Consider the following 7,563-nt stretch of genomic DNA (forward strand, 5'->3'; position numbering starts at 1 on the left):
AACTATATCTTTTATGTATGCACTGAAATCAATATTATGGATATATGTCCTCAATTCATTTTTTGTCTTATCAATAAATTAAAATATACTAAATAACAGAATATCAATATTTTTTGCACTTAGAAATATATTATATCAAAAACTGAAACTTAAATAGTCCTCTAAAATTGTAAATACAATGGTATAACGTCTCCATTATTTAAATAATCTTTTGAGATTGATATAAATTGAATCAAAACAGAGATTTAACTAAATAGTTAAATAATCTTTGAATTCGATGTCCCATACAACAAACTCCCATTTCCAAATTAAAATTCAATCCAAATCAATATAATATTATAATTCGTTAATGCATATCAACAGGATGTGTATATGTATTATGAGCAATAAGTTTTCATGTTGTTACCTTATTTGCCACTTGAGATAGGTTCGTGATTGCGGAATGGAACGCCCCGTCAAACGAGTGATGAGTGGGATGTTGGTGATAGCTGTTGTCAAGTGAGACTCGCAGATGGTGGCTCCAGTAGGCAATATTAACTTGAACAAAACAATAGAGAATCGCTACCGCTATGGTTTTTTTTCAACAAAAACACCATCGTGCTGATAACGTGTTGTAAAACAATGGTCTATTAGCTACTAATATATAATTATATAAACATGAGAACAAAACTATAAAATCATGTAGAGAATAGAACATGGAGAATTCTTATTCATTAATCAATCTTCACCATATACAAATGCCTCTATATATTTAGGCATATACATTAATACAAAAAAAAAATAAAGAGATATGAGTTATGTATGTGGAGTCACCATATAAATGACTCATTCATAACAATATCATCTCATTTTGACAAATAATAAATAGTTTTATTAAATGATCCATATCTTCTTAACCTAATAAAAGTCATACCTAAGGGACACATGTCTCCCATCTAGGGCCTCTAAACCTCATTTTCCCGCCATTTTTCAATCCCTTGATTTCCCTTGAGTGAAACCCGACGCGGGATCCATTTTGTCCTTTCGGGTCGACTTTATTAAATACCTTATGACCCGACATATACATCACTTTTCATCTCACATCTAGGGTTTCCCCAACTTCTCTCTCGCATCTCAATGGATCTTCATCTCCACGCTTCAAATCAAGGTTGATCATCAGTTTCGATTAAACATAATAATCTCGAATCTTGGTTTTCGATTGTAATCAACTAAGATGGTAATCATACGCTCAGGGTGTGTTTGATAATTTCCGCTCTTCCGTCCAATCCATCTGCCTCATTGATTCGATTCAGTATTCTTCACTCAAAAGGTTTTTTAGGGTTACTAATGTTATATATTTCGATTCAGCCTTCTTCAGGGTTTTTTTTTTTTTTTTTGTTACGAATCCTCTTAACCTCTTCATATAATTCTCTTTTTTTTTTGCCATACAGTCATTTTTGTTCTTGGATTTGTGTTTTGAATCTGTTTTTTTGATGTTTTGGATTTGGTTTTTTTGTTAGATCTATTGTTGGTCGTCATCGTCGGAAGTGTAACTGATAGCTTGAATCTCTTATGCACTTTTTTAGCTTTCATGATACAGGTCCACTCTGATTGAATCATAACTTGGTCTTAAAAGTTGGAGTTCATATCAAGGCTTCAAATCAAGGTCAGATCACAAATACTTTAAACTAAACATGATGATTTTATCAATATTTAACATTCAATCTTCGTTTTGATTGTTCATTCATTTGATTTTCATTCGTTATAACCTAGGGTTTGTTGATCTTCGATTTGTTTTCTTTTCTGACAAATAAATGTCGTCTGCACAAAGGTATAATTTCGATATTGATATATTATTCAGGTTTTGATGTTCTTCTAATAGATTTTGTTTGTATATTGTGGAGATAATCGGTCGATTCTACCTTATTTAAAGATTTGTATAATTCGGGTCGTCTTAGATGATCCTGTGTCTATAATTTTTTTCCAGATCTGATTTTTGCAATCTCCTTATTGCCCTTTGGTTCAAGCAAATCCATTCGAAAGGATCCAAACATCAGGTAACCAATATATGTCTAAAGTATCATCAAAGAATTGTTTTTTTTGGTTCTGTATTTTTGGGACAACTTCAGTTCTGTGACCTGGTGTTCAGACGATTTATGCTATTAATATTATTTACAGATGGTGTTGTTTATTTGTTTTCTCTTTTATTGCAGAATCTTACCATACTGGATATTGCATTAAGCAGAAATAGTAATAAGTAACCTCTTATACCACGACGATTGAGGTACGTTTTTTTGTGTATCAATGTGTTTCTAGGGTTCTGACTAACGAACGTTGATGGTGGTGTTTTGATGTCTTAGTAACGATAGTGGTGGTTGTAGTGGTGGACAGTCGTCGTACCGTAGAAGAAAGTTGAATATCAACAGCTATTTCATTCAATCTAGCCGCGACGGCGATGGTGTTAACATTTAGCTTTGAATTATTCATCGGAAACGACAACTAACCCAACCGTAGTATGGTAGCAGATGGACCAGCGAGGTTGCCGGATTTCATTGTAGAAGAAAGTTGCAAAGAGGGGTACAGAGGTGGGTTTCATCTGGTTTTTTCGTCTCTCTTTCATCGATATATTGGCATTTACCCTCTTAGTTTAACTGTTTTCTTCTACAGTTGATGCTTTAGGTGAATATTTTACTAACATAGTAATATCTAATTCGATCAGGTATTTAGTTTATATGGATTAGATTAAATTAGACGAATCCTTTCCAATTCGATCAGGTATTTGGTTTATAGATCTACATATAATTTTAAGTTCTTTATGATTCAAAACCCTAATCTTCAATATTGTGTTTCGATTCTGCTTTAGTGTCAAAGACGTGGCAACAACTTATTCACCGTCACTGCCTATCTCTCGCACAGGTAATCGCCTTTTCTTGCAATATATTGTGTGTGTTTCTAGGATTTTTTGATATTTGAGTGCACACAGTTGTCTTTCGGTGTGTGTTTAGTTTCTTCCATTTTTCGATAGTTTGTGAACATTGTTGGTGGCCTTTTGTTTTCTGTGATTTGAGTTTGTTGTTTTGGTGATATAATCAAAAGTTTAAAATTTTCATCTCATGTTCTTCCCTTTTGTAATAGATATGAAGATTTGATTAGTGGTGATAAAATTTCTTTGGGAACAACATGCAGGCAAATGAAGGCAGAGTAAGGTGTAACTGTAAGTTTCTTTTTCTTTAACTATTTAGCTTGATCAAATTCATAAATGAGTGGTTTTTTGTGTTATTCCTTATTTCTGTCCAGCTTAATGATTTTGGTTCCATGGTTTGGGTCTACCTGGACTACAAAATTGAGGGTAGCATTTCCTACGAAGGTATGTCTTGCGGATTCCTAGTTATGTTCATAATCCTTGTTTTTAGTATGCAAAACCTGTACTGTTGATTTTGCGCTTGCGGAATGGGTAATTGGTCAAATGATTGAATTTGTTTAAATTGTCTTGGGCTGCCTTGAAAGACTTATTATCCAGCGTTTTAAAACTGCGTGAACTAGGCATTGTACAGGGTTTTTTTGTGTGCTTCTGTTGACATTAAAGATGATATTTTGCGTACTCATTTTTTTCCATTTGATGTCTTAAAAATATTAATATATATAAAGGGTTGTTCAAAGTTTGTCCAAATTCAGTTGTAGGTATCTGGTCACATTGATATAGGGAGCAACAAACTTTGCTTTGCTGATGGTGGTGAGTCCTCACGCTGTTTTTATCTTGTGGTCATATACCATAAAGTGAATACCCTATCTATTTATAGGTTTTAGAATTTAATATTTGCCTTCACTACGAACGGGTCGATTCGGTTGATATTATCTCTAATGGCTAAAATGGCTTCAATGTTGACAATAGTGTGGTTTTAATTAATAGAATCTACTAAATACTTTATTCAAACAGGTAAAATTCTATATGTCACCATTTAGACCTTTAAATTTCACGGCAGCTCCTCTGTCTTATAAGGGGCTGACTTCTGCCATTCGTTAGGTCCAGGATGGGTTAAGTTATACAAGTGTGTACTCTGCACCACTCAACCCATGTAAGAGCTTAACCTAAGCTCCTTTTGGTTTCGTGTAAATATCAAATACATAATAGGATGATCTAATTGCTAATTATGTGTTAATACTTGAAATTTTGTATGATATCACTATAAGCTAAATAAACCTAGCAGGGGTCAAAGGGTCGCACTCCACGTGGCAATCACGTCAAACTTGGTCTTTTGTTATGTATTTGGAATTTAAAGATAGTCCATTTACAATGGTTCATAAAAAACACAAGATTTAGAAGAAAGAAAAGAAAAAAAAAGCGACAGATACACTAGGTGCTCTGAGGCGCACATCTACAAAAAGCGCTAAAAAGGACACACATTTTGTACAGCGTGTGCCTAGCTTTTGCCTTTCTGTGTCTTGCTTTTCTGAAACAATTAAATACAGCCCAGTGAAATATCGTCTGTGTAGTTTAGCTTTTAGTATCGCCTATATTAGTAACAGTTTCTAAAATAGGAATCATAAGGTTGAAAATACATATTTGTGATCTTTTTATGTGGTTTTCAGTTTTTTAAATGATTTTGTGGATTTTATATTTAATATGATTAGTATTTGAACCATTTGAATTGCCATTTTGTTTCGAACAACCAACCTACTAATGTAAATGCTATAAAGTTGGCCACAACTAGGATTTTTAATGTGTTAAGTAGATTGCCACTTTACCCTGTATTTCGCCCAACTTTACTTATATTAAGTACAGTTATCAGCTTCCTAGCCCCCCCCCCAATTTGTTTTGAAAAAAAAAAAACAGTAATAAATTCATAGACGGGATTGAAAAGTTCTCTAATTGGAATTTCATAAATCAAATTGAAACATTGTCTGTTTAGAATCGCTTATTATTTCTATTTCATGTTAAGTTAAGCTTCTTCCCAATATCCAATAATAAATTCATAAATGTGATTAACTTTTCGGTTTCGCTTTTGATGGATCACCAATGATTAAAGTGCTCTTCTTGCTCTAGGTTGACGGAGGTTGTGCAGGTCAGAAACGAGCCAGAAGAGAGGAAGAAGAAGGGGTCTTGGAGCCTAGATGATATTATTAGCAGCTCATTAATGGCCTAGGGTATGGTAGAGGTGTGTACTATAGAGATTTGAAGGTGTTTTTGGGTCTTTGTTTTACATTGCAGTCCCTCTTCAATTATTTATCATCAGTTTTAATAAGTGTTACTTTCAGCCCTGTTTATATAATAACTTCATTTGCTTGCACTCATTTGAATGCACTTTTAACCATTTTCCATCTAAACGTTTTTTTTTGCACTTACTTTACATACTAGGAAAGAGGTAACAACTGTTGAAGATCCATTTGATGCGCCCACTTAAAATATACCAGAGAAGCTAATGACATTTATAGAATGAGCTTCATATAGTGTTGTAATCCTGACTAGACTTGGAATTGTTGCTGCTGCTATAGTTGTTAAAGAACTTATCTTTGAACCAAAGGAGTAAGACTTGGTGGCAGTTACATAATTTTTATATTTTTTTTAGTTGTCCATTTTTGTTATTTGATGGATTTTTGTTATCTTTTTAGTCAGGTAAAAGGATTTTAACAAAGCTTTGCAGTTTGCACGTGATTCAAGATGACAATCAGTTTTTTCATTGGCTGAGAGGTCTGTATTACATTTGTGTTTGATACATTGTCACTTTTGTAATATTATTCTCGGGTACCAGCTTTGTGTCATGATCGACTCACCGATTACTCGAGGGGGGGGGGGGATATTCCATGGTCCTCCCAACCGCCGAGGTGATCCCACCTCGCAGACCGCCACCCAGCAAGCCTGAGTCTGGGGTAAATCCGCTACCGTAGGGGCATTGGGAACGAGCAAGACTCGAACCCACCACCTCCGAGTTAGAATGCGAGCTGGTGGCCATTGGGCACTCACTGATTACTCGATACGGTCAAGAAAACAGAAATCAAGCAGCCCGCCAACGGATTCCCATTAGAGTTTGGAAAGATGATGATGATGGTGTTGAGCATGTTGAGGTTAGTCTTAATAATTTCTAACTTCCATATAAATCATGTTTTAAGGGGCCTGAACCTGACCCGGGGGATCGAAAACGTATATACATAATATTTTCCTGCTTAGTATTGAACAAATTGACCTGATGAATTTTCATGGAATTATAGGGAGAGTATATGATATGGAATTTTTGGTAATCTTCACTTTTTTGGAAATATAAATTTCAAAAAAAAAAAAATGAAACCCTAAGTGGGTCATCAATCAATTTATGGTACAGTTGGTTAAAGAGGCCATTTTCTGGTAAGATAGGTTAAGCATGACATTTTTTTTGGCACGAGTCAGTTTGGGTGGGATCATCATTTCGTCAGCTATGAGTAAAAACATGGTGAATTAGAATAACTTCTATTGTATTGGTACGCATTCTTAAATGTTTTCTACTCTAAAGTAGCCATTTTTGTTTGCTATTCATTTGCACGATATTGAACAAGGGAAGACTAGAAAAGGAGAAATATGTTTTGATCAAGTTTCTCTCATACATGGTCATGTGTTTTGTACTCAATATTTAGTTAATTTTTTCTTTTAAGACGCAGGTTATTTTATTGTATTCGGGTTTACGTCAGATATAAAATTGATTAGGTTCCTTAAAAGATTTTGGAATTAGCTATCGTGAAGTTGCAATAAGTCTCTTCTTATCTTTGGTTCAACATTTATGTAGATGTGATAATTCCGGCTCATTTCCTTATGAATAGGTTGATTCGGTTTGTAATGGGTCAAACAAGTAATATAATTTTTGTATATCATATTTGACATGCCGTCTATCCATAAAAGTGTTATTTTTAATCGCAAAGTTCAACCCAATCCAACCCAACCCGTTTTAACCGCTATGAAATTACACATTTTGACACGGCCCGTTCCACAACCCGCCTGCACTGCCCATTTTGACACCTCTACTTCTAAAATATATTTGCAATCTCTTATTCTGTACTTTGTTTCAACTTCCAAATGATGGAAGGCTTGATTGGGATGCTCACTTAAAAGCCTCACACAAAATGTGTTCTTAGGACAAAGATCATGCGAGTATTCTTAACATAAAAGTTCATGTGTGAATGAAATTTCTAGAGCAATACACATCATCAAGGTGTGTTATTTATTTTATCCTGTCCTTTTTTTATGTGTCATTTCAAAATTCGTTTGGTGGCAAATATGTGTGTGCCTTGGCGTTCCGGTTCTAACTCATTTTGATTCCCTCCAACAGTTCCTAGAATATCCTCCCGGTTCGGGGCTTTCGAATATTAGAAAGGAAGGCATTTATGCTATTTTTTGTTAATGGCGTGGAGACTTTAAGTTGCTTGAAACGACAAGAATTTTAAAGAGCGCAATACCTTACAGTTCAGAATAAAAAACGACATAAAAGAACTTCCTTTTGGTGGACGTTGAAAAGATCGAAGGTTACGGGTAGTAATCTCGCAAACTGGAACGAGTTTGCAAGTGTTGATTTCCAGCTAGCTGTGTTTTTTTTTCTTTCTATTGGTGTATGCTGGAGT

The 7,563-nt window shown here is 34.6% G+C and overlaps 2 long non-coding RNA genes across 5 annotated transcripts; both read left to right on the forward strand.

Moving 5' to 3' along the window:
* Nucleotides 1-1,074: 1,074 nt before the first annotated feature.
* On the forward strand, nt 1,075-2,046 carry LOC110938870. 4 transcript variants are annotated; one of them, XR_004893323.1, is made up of 5 exons: nt 1,075-1,147; nt 1,233-1,309; nt 1,580-1,645; nt 1,753-1,810; nt 1,967-2,046. It is a non-coding gene; the product is annotated as an uncharacterized LOC110938870 (long non-coding RNA). The 4 variants fall into 4 exon arrangements; XR_004893324.1 differs by having other exon boundaries at nt 1,080-1,147; nt 1,566-1,645; XR_004893325.1 differs by lacking the exon at nt 1,233-1,309.
* Nucleotides 2,047-2,857: 811 nt separating this feature from the next.
* Nucleotides 2,858-3,739, forward strand: LOC110938871. The gene is made up of 3 exons (XR_002591771.2): nt 2,858-3,193; nt 3,277-3,346; nt 3,655-3,739. It is a non-coding gene; the product is annotated as an uncharacterized LOC110938871 (long non-coding RNA).
* The last annotated feature ends 3,824 nt before the right edge of the window (nt 3,740-7,563 follow it).

Source organism: Helianthus annuus, chromosome 5 (genome assembly GCF_002127325.2).
Source record: "Helianthus annuus cultivar XRQ/B chromosome 5, HanXRQr2.0-SUNRISE, whole genome shotgun sequence".
Lineage (NCBI taxonomy): Eukaryota > Viridiplantae > Streptophyta > Magnoliopsida > Asterales > Asteraceae > Helianthus > Helianthus annuus.